This window comes from Petaurus breviceps, unplaced genomic scaffold (assembly GCF_028583685.1).
Source record: "Petaurus breviceps papuanus isolate PSGF00001 unplaced genomic scaffold, PetGlider_PUasm1.0 490, whole genome shotgun sequence".
In the NCBI taxonomy this organism is placed as follows: Eukaryota; Metazoa; Chordata; class Mammalia; order Diprotodontia; family Petauridae; genus Petaurus; species Petaurus breviceps.
The window spans coordinates 6,220,613-6,237,721 of NW_027186352.1; positions in this window are offsets into that span (position 1 = coordinate 6,220,613).

A 17,109-nucleotide genomic window follows, 5' to 3' on the forward strand; every position below is an offset into this window, starting at 1 on the left:
ATCATTTGAGGGGGAATTCTGACAGTCCTCAAACGGCGAGGCCTCGATTAAACTGTCTTCCTCTCCCTGAGTCTTCAGAAAACGAGTGCCCGTCCATCTCCTCCAGGTGATGGCTGAGGAAGTTAAGACAAAAACAATGGCTGCCAGAGAAGTTTAATCAATTTATTAAACAAGTCGAGGGCTCGGAGATATTTTTCTTATATAGTACATGCCTATCAAAGCTGTCATAAGTGACACACCAGGCGGCAGTGGCGACGAGATCGCCCCTACCATTGTTCTGGGCTTTTTGAACCTTTTATGAATATAAATGTTGAGTGGGAAGCCTTCACGGGATCTGTTTGCCCTCCTAAAATAATTTATATTCCGCGCAGCACACGCCTGACTGATTTCCACCTAACATTACAAAGTGGTGGTGTTATTTCATATTGCAGAAATTTGTATTATTATTTTTTACATAAGAGAAGTCTTTTGATCTGCATTTATTAAGGGGAAAGAGATGCAGACGCTTAACCCAACCTGACAGAAATGCTGCAATATGTTCATTTTCTCCCACTACAAATCCAATACATTCATATTCAGAACCCTTTATCTAATAGTGCTTATTAGATTGTTTTGGCTACAGCTGCAAAGCAATATATCACGGGAAAATAATAGGTATGTCTTTTGCCGACCATGATGTGATTTGCTTTCGCTACGCGAGCATGAAAATCTGTCCCATTTATTAATAAAAGACTCCGTTAGATGAACTAACCTGCTTGACAGTCCCGAGAACAAAAGAGCTAATTTTTCTTTTGTTTGTTAGGAACACTTGGGCCCTGTAATAGGGTGACGGCGGGTCAGAGAGCTCAGGAGCTGCTTGCCGGAGAGAACTGTCGGCTGCTTAACGATTTGTTTTACAGCACCCAATGAATTCTCCAACACGCATCAACATATTCTTGATGAAGATTCCGAGAAGACACACACAGATGATCTCTGTTTGGACCTGGGATCCAGTTGGTTTATGGAGTTGATAAGCGGGTGCAGGCTGCCTCCCTGCTTCCCTTCCCTGGCCCCCAGGCACCCCCTTTGAGTAGGGGGTGGGAGGTGAAAGGTACGGAAGCTGGCAGAGGAAGCTGGAGGCCTGCGGTGGCCAGGAGCCCCGATCCAGACCCAGGGCTCTGGGTGCTCTGCTTCCATCATGGAAGCATCAAAGAGGGCTTATGTGTGAAGTGGCCTCGAACACTTACACTTCTTGAGCAGCATACGCATGGCATAACGTGCTGGGAGTAGCCAGACACGGACTGGGAGTAGCAGAGACTTCCTCCCAAAGGGCCAATGGTGCAGATCCCCACTGGAGCTCTTGGCCACTTTGGTTCATCGGGATCTTCCTCCTTTCTCTCTTTTTTTTTTTTTCACCCCTGGTGACAGAGTCCCGGAAGGCATTAGAAGAGAGCCCTGATTTCAGGCCCAGAAGAAATTCAGTGCTTACCTTTGGAGCTTCTTTGTATGACCATAGAGTTAGAAAAGGCCTTGGATGTCGTGGGGTACAACTCTGTCATTTTACAGATGAGAAAGCTGAGGTCCCACAAGTGCAAGCGGCAAAGCGTGCATTTGAATCCAAAGCTTTGAACTCCAAGTCTCATGCTTTGTCTAGGTCCTCAAGTGGTCTATTTGTCATTATTGGGGGCACTCTGGCTTCCATGCCTCAGTCCCGGGCGTGTTATGAGGAAACCTTCCTACCTGAGGAACTGTTTTTAAAGATTTTTCTCTATAGAATGCTTGGACTTGCAGGTGGGTGTCTCTCCAGAAGCTTTTGTCCAGGGTGGTCCTGTTTGCTTCCTTCATGCCCAGGAAGTTTCATAAAATGTTGAATTGGCAAATCACTAATTCTCAACATTATTGAATTGGAAGTGTGAATCTTCACCAGAGACATTCATCCCCAGGTCAGGCTTAGAATCTAGGCCTAGCACATCCTTTTTTTTTTTTTTTTTTTTTGCTTTTTAGAGGACAACTGGGGCTAAGTGACTTGCCCAAGATCACACGGCTATTTTTTGTGTTAAGTGTCTGAGGTCAGATCCGAACCCAGGTCCTCCTGACTCCAGGGCCCATGCTCTATTCACTGCACCACCTAGCCGCCCAGCCTAGCACATCCTTGCTGTGCTCCATGATGGGGGATTTGTACAGCAACAAACAGTCAAAGAGATGGCAAATACGAGACATTGGGACAAAACCGATTCTGAGAATGTAACTGTAACTGTCTATGAGCTGCAGCTGTAGCATTAAAATAATTACCCCCAAAGAAGCACGATAGGAAGCGATGCATTGAAGTGAGCAGAAACGGGAGAATGATTTATTCAATAACAACAACGTTGTAAAGACAAACTGCCTCAAACACTTAAGAACTTGGATCGATGTAATTACCATCGGACCAGAGGACCAATAAGGAAGGATGTGACCCCGCTGCGCACGGAGAGGTGAGCGACACACGGAGCCGGAGACATAGATTTTTTGGACATGGCTAATGTAGACATTTGTGTTGCTTGACTAGACATTTTTGTTACAAGGGTTTTGTTTTACTTTTTCTTTCAATGTGAAAGGGGTGGATGGGCTGGAGAGAAAAATAGATTTTTTGTTAATTGAAAAAAATAATTAAAAAACAACCCCCCAAACCCACCCTCAAAGTACATAGCTAACGTCAATGAGCTGCTTTTCATGACAGCCTCAGGTTACTGGAAAGGACATAGCACACACTCGAGGCTGGAGAAGCCTGGTGATGGGTCTGGCTCAGAGGGCAGAGGTGCGTTGGCATATTGGGGAGCACTCTGACGATGGCACCCTGGGCACACAGAGATCGAATCTCCTCACTTCACTGTCACAGTTAAGCATAGACGGAGACAAGTCTTCTCTCCTTCCCATAAGGAGGGAGTGCCAACGCTCTCCCTGTTCCCTTAGTGTACGTCTTTGGCACTCACTCCCTTTATCCCTGTTGCCAATGTACTTGCAGAGCACCCTGTGAAAGGGCCGTTTCAGGTCCCATCACTGCTCCTGGGCTGCCACTACTGCTGCTTCTGTCCATTATTTTCTCCCTGTAGTAGATGCATGAGGAACTCTGACAGGGCCTGTGGACACCCCCTCTCCCCTTGATCTACCCCAAGCACCCTGGAAATAGAGGCAGGCAGGGTACCCAAGTTGTGGCAGGGGCCACAGCCTCCTGACCCCAGATGTCATTTCTTTCATGGGGAGATTTTTGATTGAAGAAAAGCACATAATCATGGCCTCCCAGTGGTATCTGAAGAATAATGGCCCACTCTTTTTCTGTCCATGGTATATAGGAAATGGTTGTTGCTTTGGCTCTCTTTCCCCCAGGAGAGTCTTGAAATTCAGACTGGGGGGTGAGTAGCTACACCTAAAAAGATAAATCAAACTCCCAGTCAATCAGCCAGGGATTGGTTTGGACAGTGCCCTCAGACAGGCCAGTCTCTAATCATCTGCTTCTAATGAAAAGATTTATGGAAGAGGGTGGAGGACAGAAGGAAGGGAAGGTTGAGTGCCTGCCACAGATTGCCTCTTCAATTAGGGGGCAGGGCATGGTAGGAGGAGCAAAAGGGTTTTTTTTTCCCTAATAGACAGTGATTTGTTTCTCATGCAAAGAAAGGGATTATGTTCAATAAGGTTTTGAAGGAGGAAAGTTGTACAATGTGGCTGTCAGATGTTGATGGGGGTCACGTTTCCTGAAACAGGACAAGTGTCAAAACATACCTGGTGGGAAACCCTGAGACCTGGAAGTGGAGAAAGCTTACAGAGTTGGTCACTGAAATTATTGCCTCCTAGATCCCACTGAAGTCTTGGCACAATGGCGTAGAAGCAACCCTGGGCTCTCACAGGCTGTCGACTGATGGTATCCCTAATAACAGCCTGACAGGATTGAATGTAAGGAGTCAGAAACTCTGAGTTCAAGTCCCATTTAGGATCTCTGGGCCTCTGCACAATGACAGGGTCATAAACATGGTGACTGAGGCCCTTTTCAATGCTCTAAGATCAGCCTGGAGCCAGATGGCTCAGTGATTAGAGTTCTGAGCCTCGAGTCAGGAAGACTCATCTTCCTGTGTTCACATGTGGCCTCAGACACTTGCTATGCATGGGGTCCTGGGCATGGTTTTTAACCATTTGCCTCAGTGGCTTTATTTGTACAATGAACTGGAGAAGGAAATGACAAATGACTCTAGTATCTTTTCCAAAAATACCCCAAAACCTCCAAATGGGGGTCACAAAGAGTTGGACAAAGCTGAAACGACCAGACAGCACCAGCAGCCAGATGGACTGAGGGTCATCTCCAGAAGGCGACAGTTGGAGGAGGGAGAAGCTGCAGACTCACCAGAGTAGCCTGGAGAAGAGAAGGCTTGGGGGTCCCGGAAGTCATTCCCAAGTATCTGAAAGATTCTCTTGGGGAGGAGGAATTAGTCTGGCTCTTCTTGGCCCCCGAATGCAGAACAAGGAGGAATGGAGGATATGGGGAAAGGGAGATGGATATGGGGAAGGATATGGGGAAAGAGGAAAGAGGAAGAAAGAGGAAAAGAGGAAAGAGGGAAAGAGGAAAGAGGAAGGATATGGGGGAAAAGGATATGGGGAAAGAGGTCAACTGAGGTTAGATGTCAGGAAAAGCTTCCTAAAGATAAGAGCTGTCCCAGTGTGGAGGGGCTCCTTCAGGAGGAGCTGGGCTCCCCTTCTTTGGAATTTCTTCAAGTAGCATCTGAATAATACACTTGTGATATGGTGAAGAATGTAAGCCCTTTGAAGGCCTGGACTATTGTGTCTACTGCTTCTGGTCCAAGGTCTGGAGCAAAGCTGGTGATTAATAAATGTTAATTGAACTGAATATTTTAGGGGGAATTCTTGCTCATGTATGTGCTAGACCTTTGGTCACTGAGAAGCTTTTATCCATTGAGATGTGGTGATGGGGGGGAGGGATCTGCATTGCCAATCTTTTGAAATAATGCTGTATACATGCATGTACATTTACATACATACATGGATGTAAGAACCAGGTGGATATTGGCCTCATCTAATTCTACAAAGCAAATTTCTGTGGAGCCTGGTTCTGCAAAGCCTGAGGGCATGGGAGCTTCATGCAAGAATGAAGGGGCCAGAGAAAAGGACTCGTTGGGGGTGAGATGCTGGCTCCGACAGATCCCATGGTGGGTGCGATCCCTGTCTGGTTCACGGTTAACTCATTTGTGAAGCAGAGATGCACCAAACTTGTCTGGATGCTGGATGTGGCCCAAGGGCGCGCTGTGGTAGCAGCTCCTTCCCCACGCACAGAGGGGGGCATCGTTTCTCCAATGGTGGTGCCATTTTCTCTCCTCCCATCGGCCCTCTTCCCCTTGCCCTCTGAAGCGCTGAGGATACAGAGGCAAAAGACAGTTCCTGCTTTCAAGGAGCTCCATGTTCAATGGGCCAGTGATGGGCAGACAGCCATGTACAAACAAGCTATAGACGGGCCATGGGAGAGAGCCAAGGGCCAGTGGGCAGCAACCTTAGCAGGGTCAGGGACAGTGTCCTGTGGAGGGAGGGGTTTCGCTGGGATATGAAGGAAGCTAGAAAGGCAGGAGGTGGAGATATGGAAGAAGACACCTGGGGTCAGGGTTAGCCAGAGCAAAGGGCTGGAGGGCGCCTTTAGCGCTGGAGCCTTCTTCCTTGGACCAATGCTCTGCCACGCTGGCCTCCTTCTCCCACTGGGTGGCTCCTTCTGGGTCCACCAGAGAGGGCCTTTCTTCATCTCTCATGGCTGGATTTCACCACCATTCTCCCACTCAGATAACCTCTCCTGAGACAGCCCATCCCACTTTTCAGTGATGTTTTTCCTGATCACAAGCCTAAACCTGGTCTCTTTGCCTCTGCTGGTTTCTGATCGTTCTGTTCTCAGGAGTCCAGTGGTCACTGTTGGATTTCTTCCTCCTTTGTTAAGTTCAGCTTCAATGCTTTCAGCTTGACTTGAACGCCTCTGGGCTGTCATAGCAGAGAGTTAGGTCAAGCAGTGGGCCCAGGCAGGAGTGCAACCCACAGAGGCTGCTTCCCCAGAACAGGCCACTTTGGTCCAGGGACGCTCATGGTTGGTTGGCCTTTGGTGTGAAGTCTGTTGCTATGATGACCTAGGAACTGAAGCCTCCTCCCTTTCTGACATGATGGCAGCAGGAATGAGGGCTTAAGGGGATGCCAGCTACTCGCCTCTCTTTTCATGCTGCTGTTCGGCACTAGCATAGCAAACTTTGGCCAGAATGATCTCCTGGAATATGGCTGCCTGGACCAGTATCAAGGCACAGAGGTGAAGCCACACATCCCATCTCCGTGAACGTTCTGGAGGGAAGGCCCCAGGCTGGGGTTTCTCCCTTGGCATGGCTCCTCCCTACCCACAACAAACCTTGGAAGCAAGTGTTTGTAACAGCCTGGAAACTAGTGCGTGCTTGAAATCTGCTCACCATCTATAGCCTATGCTTTTCTCAGAGGCACAGATATGCCTTATAATAGGAGAAATGTTTACACATATAGGGATTTAGAAGATAGAAATAGAAAGGACTTGTAAAACTCAGGCACATGTAAAGATTCTGGTCTGGCTGGATGTGTTTAACTAGGGGGTAGTGCCAGGTCAGTCCCAAAGAGATGTGTGAAGAGTTTTTCAAAGGGCAACTCACCATCATTGGGATTATCATTAATTATTGTTATGGTGATGACCAAAGCCTTCCTGCTGCGGCCTCTGGGTTTCAGTTTTCTTACCTGTAAAGTCCCTTCTCACTTTGGATTGGAAGGCTCCCCTTTGTTTATGGAGCACAGGGTGTCTGTTTCCAGGAAAAAATGATTGAAACAAAACATTTTCTATCTATTTCCTATGTAGCTAAGATGTATGAAGAAATACCGCATTTACGAGAAATCAAAGAGTGTGTTTGGATGTCCTTTTAGGCAATAACTCCATATTTAACCCAAGCTTCTGAGCCCTGCTGTGCATTGTTGTCTTATTCTGGGATAGAATAGTTGCCCAGGAGTGAGATAGCTGGAATTATATGAACAGATATGGTGACGCTTCAGAAGGTCTGTAGGCTCATCACTGTGATCATGCTTTCCGCTGGTGTAGACTGTGGCCCATCCACACTGACCCAGACTGGGAAGTCTCCTCCCCAGAGATGTCCCATGTAGACAGGCAGAGGAAGAGGCCTTTCTTCAGGCCTCTCGACATGCTCTGTGTGTCAGTACCTCCCTTGGCCTGTCCCCCATCCTTGGCTTCTGCTCTGTAATGACGATGCTGATGTAGCATTTCAAGGTTTGGGAAGCGGTTTACATCTCACTGATCCCTCACGAGCCTGGGAGCTGGGTGCTACTAGAATCTGAATTTTGTTGTTGCTGTCTTTCAGTCATTTTTCAATCATATCTGACTCATCATGACCCTTTTTGGGGTTTTCTTGTCAAAGATATGGAGGAGTTTGCCATTTCCTTCTGCAGCTCATTTATTGATGAAGAAACTGAAACAGACAGGGTGAAGTGACTTGCCCAGGGTCACACAGCTAGGAAGTGTCTGAAGGCAGATTTGGACCTCTGGCTCCTGTGTCACCTGGCTGCCTCCATTTTATGGGTGAAGAAACTGAGGCTGACAGTGGTTGAATGACTTGCCCAGGGTCACACAACTAGGGGAGGTCTGAGGCAGGATTAGAACCCAGGTATTTCTGATACCCAGCCCTGTGCATTATGCTGCTGTTATTATTGTTTGGTCTACTTTCCTGAAAAGACCCATGACATCAGGGAGGTGATGCCATGACCTGGGGGATTTAAGTGAGGCTGGGCTGTGCAAGCACACCAGCTCCACTGTCTCCTCCAGAGCCGTCTGGGGCCAGTGGCCAGATATGAATCAGGACAACTGGAGATGGCCCTGATGCAGGGGGAGACCTTGGCCTTTTTAAGCTAAGGTCTTTAATAGTCTCAGTTTCACTGAGACAGCACTCATTCACCCATTCAGTGATTAAAGCTAGGTAGAAAAAGCCTCTTTACCTAATCAAAAAATTCACCCAAACATAAAAAATCTGGAAGGGAAAGACCTTCAGGGTTTCTGCCCAGAACAGAAACAACTGCTATTTACATTACGCTAACTGGCTGTCTAGTGACTGACCTGCCAATTTTTCCACCTCTTAGCTTTGTCTGCTGGCATGCTTCCTATCTCAAATAAAGTCCCATTAAAATAACTCCTTGACCCCCCCCCCCCACTTAATTCTAGTGTCTTCCCTCTCAGATTATCTCCAGTGAATCTCGTCTATACTGGCTTTGTACACAGTTGTTTGCACATTTTCTCCCCCTGAGAGCAAGGATTGATTTTGTGGCTTCCTTTGTATCCCAGGGTAGTGCAGGGCCTGATATATTGTAAGCATTTAAATGCTTCTTGACTGGACTCCTCTATTTCCTTAACAACATCTCTTAGGTCACTTCTTGTGTGAAGACCCATCTTTGGAAACATGCTGCAGCCTCCTCAGGGAATGATATTGGAGACTAAGGAGTATCCCAACTCCCCCATACTGACCAGGGAATGGGGTGTTAGTGATATTAGTGAATGTGCAACGGGGACTGGAAAGGGTGGCTGGAGAAGTCAATGTCTCTTCAGTGAACTCTGGCTTCTTTGGAAATTGTAGTGATTCAAGATTTGCATGTCATTCAGCTTCTCCAAGGTCATTTGATGTTATAAAGGGGTGAGGAAACAGACTGGAATCATGGGAAACACCACCATTTCTCAAACACAACCCACCCTGGTCTCTTCCTCATATTTAATATTTAATCCAACTATTTTGTCTATCTGCAGTGCCTGGTCCAAGAATGCACACTGCTGTTCTAACTCCCTGGACTGGACAGCCAACATTATGTCAGACTTGGACGATGGGAGTTTTTATCCATTTAGTTTTTCCTGCTTGGCTGATTAGGTTTATCTCTGTCCTAATCATGGATCTTGTTGGGGAGGCCTCATAATGTTCTGGCTGTAGATTTGATCAGAAAAATACCGTCCTCTGATGGCAACCTCTGCAGGACCTCCCCATCCCTAGTGGCTATCCCTCCCTCTAGTCCTTTTTGGATTCTACACATGCAATTCTCCAAGACAGCATCAAGAACCCTTAGTGAGCCTGTTTCTCAGTTTTATGCCTCATTTGACATTAATAATCAGAAGCTCCTTGGGCAGATTTATCTCTGAAGTTGAGTTTTTCAAGGAATTTTGTGTGATTTTCATGTGTCTGTGACTGTCTGGGAGAGCTTCCTGGCCTCCCTGAGCAGCCCTTCCTTTATACTCCAGGCACTCTCTAGCACCACCAGTGGTCGCCTTGCTCCAGCCCTCTCTCCCTTCCCCTTTTTCAGTTACACACTACTGCTTGACACACTGGGACAACTCTACCTCCAGGCTGGATCTTTATGGTATGATAATGACAGTGATAACCCACTTGAACCCCTTCTTCCATGAGTAACACTCTCCAACATCATCATTCTCACCCTATCTCAGTGATTCAGACCTCCTTCCCCTACCCCCACTACCATTGTTCAGATTCTCTTCTCAGGCCCCCACTGACAACTCCCTTATTCCCATTCCCTTCGTCCTCCTGTGCTCTCTGAAATGCCTGCTCCACAGCTAACAAAATGGCTTTTAATTGAACTGTTTCCCTTTTACCTCCCACCATCCTCTTACACTCCTCAGACTTGACTGCCTCCTTTTCCAGCACTGGCTGGCTCTCACTCGTACCTCATTGCCTGGTCATCATGGGCATCCTCCATTCTCACTCTGACCTCCTCCACCAGCCTCCTTCCTTTGAAGCCCATTCAATCCCGATTTATTACCCACTCAAGATTCTGGTGACTATGGTTCCTCTACATCTCTCTCCTGCTTTGGAGTTCAGTGCCTTCAGTACCTGAGGAGGAATAAAAGCCTCCTCAACTTTTGCTCTTATGAGTATGCTCGATCCTCAGCTTACTGATTTCTCATGACCTTCTCTTCCACCCAACCTCAGCTACATGGAAAGACAGTCATACTTTGATCTTGCCATCACTTGAAAATGTATCCTTCCATGTTCATGAATCATGAAATCCCTTTATCTGGACACAATCTTTGCTTCCACCTTCTATCCCTAAAAACTGTTCTCCTTCATTAGGACTTCCAATCTCACCACCCCCCAGTTCTTTCCCAGGCCCTAAACCCTCTGCTGATCATACTATTTCCCTGTGTCAAATGGACTCTTTGGTATCGTGAAGAAATAGAAAATGGCCCCGCCTTTCTTTACTTTTCTGAGGAAAACCTGCATGTCCATCTGCTTGTCTATAGCTTTGGAATATTTTCTGACTTCATCGAAAGAATTGCACTCTGGATGAGGATTAGTTCCTGCAATCTTGTGTCTACTTGTTGACCGTTAGACAACTACTGATGTATTCTTGCTTGCTGCTCTTCTAGGACACTTACAATGCCCAGAATCCTCTGCCCACTGCCCACTGCCCTTCAGTAGTCATTGTAGAAGTGCAATGTTGACCTTTGAGTCACTTGTGGCTGGCCAGGCCCATTTTCAAAGCCTTTATAGCTTAGTGGAAACTCAAAGAACTCCGTCTGTGTTGATCCAATCAGGAAGAACCCAAATCAACTGTCTGCCACCAAGCACCATGGGACTGGGGCATCAGTGGTCCTCGCTGTGTCAGTGACAGCAATAATTATGTACTCACATCGATGTGCTTTCACATAAATCAGAGTAACACCTGGACAGCCCTTGTGAAGTAAACCAAAGGGGAGGAGACCCAGCATTTGCAGTGGTGAGCCCATGGAAGGGCAAGGCAGAGAGGCATGGCAAAATATTTGGGGATTGGCTGCAATCTGTAGCCACTAGGGGCTAGAGTGTTTTTGTTATATTTTGGGGTTATTATATATTTAGAAAATAATGCCTACAAAATGATGCCTGTTTAAAGACAACCATGTAAAGTATATGGAGGGAAGATGGAGTTGGTGAGTGAACTGACACTTGACACACCTCTGAAGCAGGAAGGTGTGCTTCCTTCCCATGGAGAGCCTGTGATTTCATCATTTGTGGCCTCTCTGCAGAAGATGATTCGCGACTTGTCACTCAGAGTCACCGAGATTCTCTCATTAGGAAATGATTGCTCTCAAGTCTTCTCTCAGGCTCCATTTCCTTGCCTGCTTCATTCCTTTCTTCTTCCTGGTGCCTTTGATCATGGGATGTCATTTGCTCTGGGATGCACAGACATCCTCTTAGCGCAGACCACTGCGTGTTGCAAGGACAGACTTGTGTGGACAGCGGGCCTGGCCTCCCCCACCTCGTCAGCTCTGGATCTGCCTTTCCTGTGAGCAGCCTTCACGGATGAGTGCTGGGTCAGAAAATTGCACTAATGACTTCTCCAGGTGGAGTCTGTTGATGGCCGCCACCTTTCCTTTGGTACTGTTCTCCGTAGCTTTAGAACTCCCACTAAATGGGCAGAATTATCCAAATTCTCTTTTGACATTTTCCTTTACAATACTTTTTGACATCTCCATTTATAAATTTCTTTTCTTGCTAAAGCTATGTTGGAAAAGTGAATTCCTGAGCATGCCTTGCCAGGTTTGAAGCCTGAGGGATGATATTCAGCCTATTTAATTGGAGAGCATCTAATCTAGTTATCTTCCATCACAGAAAACAATCCCAATGCTTTATGAATCCCAAACCCGCTTTTTTGGTACTGATGACGTATCCCTTAGGACGTCTTCAGCATCCATTTTTCTCTCTGCTGGATGCAAGAAGAGTCCATGTGGATTAATTCTCCTCACTCTTCACTTATTGTCATATACTCCTTGAGTCTGCTCGATGCCCAACCTCCTGCTTACATTATTCATTTCTGTTTGCAAGGCAGACTATGGAAACACCTTTGTTTTCATTGACTGTATGCCACAAGTCATGGTGACACTCCAGCAATCCAGGCATCATTCTCTTCCCCTGTACAACAAGGTGGTTGAGATGAGTGACATCTAAGGTCTACAGGTCTTCTAAATTTCTCTCTAATAAGCCAAGTCCAAGGCTTCCTTGCTCTACCTTGGCAATGGGTTTGCTGTGATTTCCATCTTTTAGCCTCTCTGTTGGCAGGACACATACACACCATAGATAGTACCTCACAGGACAATACATAGCCTCAGAGTGCCTGGTCTTAGGCCCATAGTTCTATATGGATAATTAGGATCACAGATTTAAAGACTATGAGGCTATCTAATCTATCTCACTCTCATTTTGCAGATGAAGCAATTGCAGTCCAGGGAGTTCAAGTGATTTGTTCAAGAATGGAGAATAAATGTCAAAGCAGGAATAGAAACCCAGGTTGTTCTTAGACTCTAGATGGGGAGTTCTGTCCACTATTCCATGCTTTGGGGAAATTCTTTCACTCTTTGGAGTTTAGTTTCCTAATAAGCAAAATGGAGTATGGGATTAGGTGGTGACTCTGGAGTCAAAGGAACTGAATTTAAATCCCATCTTCCAAATTTACCATCTGTGTGCCACTGGGTAAAGTCTTTACCAGCAACCCATTTTGTGTTAGTTTCCTCATCTGTGAAGTGAGGGCATCTCTTGTCTCTTTGGAGAGCTCTTTCTGATAATTCCCAAAGAAGAGTCTCCAAGCTGTTTTCATCAAGGCTATCCTTACTGGTTAAGTCTCCTTAAGGAGACACTTCTGGAGAATTGCTCTGCTAGGCCACACTCTTGGAGATATATCTGTCATTGGCACATTTGTTAATACAATTTCTCATCACACTTAATTGTCATACCTTGGGGGAAAAAGAAGCCTTCTTTATCTAAAGGGAAAGACTGACTAATGACTGACTTTCACAAGGGGAATCTTTCATGAACTCTTGTCAGCAGTCTCCAAGCTTGACCCCTCAGCATGCCATCTTGTGACCAGGGGATAGTTAACAAGGGCAGCAGTGGGTTTGTTGGGACCCTTGACTTTTTTACTTCTTCAGATAATCAGGTTCTTCTCAGATGGCACCAGGCCAGAACTCTTGCAGTTTGATCTAAAGGAACCATTAAGACAATGTCCTTGGAATAAATAAACATTGATGGAGCCCCATTTTGTGTTAGGTATTTTTTCAGGTGCTGGTGAGTCAAAGATCAGAATGACCACTAGCCCTCACCTCCAATAGCTTATATTCTGTTGGCACAGTCTGTGCCACAATGTATTAAATAAGATTAACATAAGGAGAGGGATGGAACTTGACCATTTTATTGGTTTAGGAAACTTTCTTATGAAGATGTTTCCCTAACAGAGCAAGTTAGCACTTCTATGCAGCTGATTGTCTACAGGGAGTTGCTTCAGGCATTGAGAGGTTAAGGGGATTACCTGGGGTCCCAAAGCCAGTTGGAGTCAGAAGGAGGATTATAATAGGAATGAAAAATCTAAAGAGGGAGTGGTTTGCTTTCTACCTGTGCTATAGTCAGGTTCTTTGCTAAGCTCTGCAAACAGGAGGACAAAGAAACAGTCTTTGTCTTCAGGGAGCTTACATTCTCCTGGATGTATAGAACAGGTCATAAATTATGTTCCTTGCAAAAGAAACTAAAATGACAAAAAAAGGAAGGAAGGAAAGAAGGAAGGAAAGAAGGAAGAGAGAAAGGGAGAAGGAAAGAAAGAGATCCACACCATATTATTTGGGAGGAGGCTTTCGATTGTGGAAAGCAAAAGTGATGAGAGGCCTACAGGTATGATGTCAGTATTTCAAAGTCACCTTAACCCATCAAAGATATCTGTGGAACAATAGCCACTGTTGGACCAAAGACCTGGGTGGCCAAAACAAGGTTACACTTTATTATAGAAGTGCTCTACATAAATCATACGATATTTGGGAATTTCTAATGTTGACTTTGAGACTAGTTGCCCTTTGGAGGGAAATTTACTTGTCTACCTTAAAGTTCTTTGTTGAATCCCTGACTTTGTCTGACTTGTATAAGAGGAGACCATTATGGGTCTAGGCATCACTGAAAATAACTAGTCTGAATGGGGTACAGATTACTACACACACATTTGGGGGATTTTCTTTTTTTTTAATGACTATTTTGATGATCATTTGATAAAGCAAAAAAATTCAATACTCACCCAATGGAGGGAACCCCAATATCAGCCTTAATGCTGATAGTTGGAGCTGAGGGAAGATTGTTTTGGAATGAACCCTGTCAGCACTTTTTAGAAAGCATCACCTCCACCTAGATCAATGTTATTATTAATAGCAAAAATGATCCATATAATCATCAGGTGGGGTGGGCAGGAACCCATAGCGATTACTGGTTTGTCTTCTGCTAGTGAATGTTGCTGAGATTGCCCCCCTCTCTTTACTCAAGGTTCAGTCACTTAAATGAAAGGCAGGTGGTCCACTGTCAGGGCCCACAGCTTGGGACCCTTTCTGCTTCTTTCTGGAAATGGCTCCAGCAGAGATCTCTGCCTGATCTCACCCAGCCCTTCCCCTCCCTGGCTGTTTCTGGTAAGAGTTCAAGGGACTTTGGAGCAGCAATGTTTCACTGGGAAGTTCTGTCGACACATTCTTGAGCTAGGAACTCCCATCACTTCATTCTTGAATGTAGAAAATCATGCTTTAAATTGTACTTTGGCTATGATGTCCATCTTCTGGCTTCACAAACAAGCCAGAGATTGTTTTTCGCTTTCTGCTCCAGCATTCACAAAGTTTTGCCTAAAATCCTTGGAGATTTACTGAAAGAGATTTATTTATGTGCATTCAGAGGGCCATGCCAAAATCCTGCTGCTTCCTGTTCTTCAGGATTTCTCTAAATTAAAAAAAGGAGGTGGGGGAAGAGAGAGAGAGAGAGAGACAGAGAGAGAGAGAGACAGAGAGAGAGAGAGAGACAGAGAGAGAGACAGAGAGAGAGAGACAGAGAGAGAGAGAGACAGAGAGACAGAGAGAGACAGAGAGAGAGACAGAGACAGAGAGAAACAGAGAGACAGAGAGGGAGACAGAGACAGAGAGACAGAGAGAGACACAGAGACAGAGAGAGACAGAGAGGGGGGGGGGGAGGGAGAGAGAGGGAGGGAGGACATGTTGATTTTGTTGTTCTCCTTTTCCAGATAACAGAGTTATCTGTCCTGTGGAGGAGCAGACTGATGACAAGGTGGGTGGACGCTATCCAATGCCTCCTCCCAGTTTGAATGAAATCATTGAGTGGATTGTTTTCTCTCAAAGTCACGTTTCCTCTTAATGAAGAATTATGAGATGTGCATGGAAATCTATCAGCCTCAGAGTTCCCTTAAAATACTTTGTATGTGGATCCCTATCAGCCAATTTATTAAAAAATGGGTTGACTTATGATTAACAGTAAGAAGACTTTGGGGGAGCACGTTTTGGGCCTTCTGTGGCTGATGTCACTCGCCAAGTCGGGCAGTGAACAGAGTGACTTTGCCGATCCCCAGATCATAGGGAGAAGCCCTGCCGTTCTGTGCCTGGAAGGATGCCGTTGTTTTCTTTGTTCCTACTCCTTTGGTAAAATTGTTTTCATACAAACCCATAATGCAGCATGCCGCCTTTAACAGGCTTCACTTGCCGTTTGTGATGCTATTTACATTATGCTGCAGATTAGCCTTGATTATCCCGACTGGCTTGCGGTGCTAAGAGCATGTTTGTATAAGTCGCTGTCATAGTGGGGCGCAGCAGCCAGGCTCTAGGGGAGATCTGCCAAAGGCAGGGTCAGCCCTCTGGCTCATGGGGCCATGGGGGGGCCAGGGCTTGCCAGAGCTGTTTCAGGTAGCTGGGTGGGGCCCACTTCCCTGCCCAGGTCACAAAGAGCTAGGTGGCACATTGAATGGTCCTCAGGCTCAGACTCAGAGACAGAAAGGACCTCAGAGGCATCAGTCCAATGGCCTTGCTTTACAGATGAGGAAACTAAGGCCTGGAGGGGGCAATAGCATGCCTGAAGTCACTCAGGCAGTAAATGAGAGGAGGGCATGTGAGCAGACTCCTAATTAGACTTCTCTGTCTGCGTGGGCTCACGAATACACATTACACCAAATGAAGTGGGTGGAGAGAAAGTGGGTTTGACATGGGAAGAGGAAAGCCTCCTTGTTGCGGGCATTTGTCCCCTCTCTTGGTACACATTGGACAGGAGCTCTATTCCCCTCAAACATACATCCCAAGGAGGCCCTGACTCCTTTCAGTCTGCCTTGTGGCTCCCTTCCAACCTGAGGCCAATCACTCAACATTTACTAAGTGCCTGCTGTGTACCACACACTCCGCCACATGCTGAGGATACAGAAGAGGCCAACTCAGCTTTGTCATTAAGGCCTTTCTATATGCCAGGCATCATGCCAAGTGCGGGAGATACAAAAAGAGGCAAAAGACAGCCCCTGCCCTCAGGGAGTGCACGGCTCAGTGCACCACCCTGCATGCTGCCTCCATAGTCATGGTCCTGCCATGGACTGCCCCATTCCCTCAGCACCACTGACTTCCTGCTGCCTGTAGCACAGACTGACCTCCCGTTTGGCTTTTAAGTCTGCCTTTCCAGGCTCACTGGCTAGCCCCTTCTGCCTCAGCTCTGGTCCTCAGGCAGGGCCTTCATGCTCCCACCTGTCTTTGCACTGGCTGCCCCCATGCCTGGCATGCACTCTCTGCTGACCTCTGCCTCCTTTGAGGACGGAGCAGTGTCTTCTGCATGGACCCTTTTGTGACCTCCCTGACAGCTCCTGCCTTTCCTCCCAAACTGCCTTGGATGTGATGAACTACTTTGTCCACACATGAATGTCTTCAGTTTGTACCTGTGATACCTGTATTTCCATAGGTATGTGTCCCTCTATCAGAATATAAGCTCTTTGTGAGGAAGGGCTGTTTTCCTTCTTTGTCTTGTAGCCCCTGGAGGTGGAGCTGTCCCAGTGTGTCAAGTAGTAGTGTGTAACTGAAAAGAGGGGGAAAGAGTACCTACTAAGTGCTTAATTAATGATTGTCCATTATTGATAGATCGCACCAGAAATTAGCAGCAAACTAAGGCAAAGCCCTATGGGATGCGTCAACTGGCAGTTACTGAGATGGAGGTGGGGAGTGGGACAGACTTTTAAAGATGTCCAGCCTTATTTGGTTTTCTCAAGAATGCATGACAAACCACACAC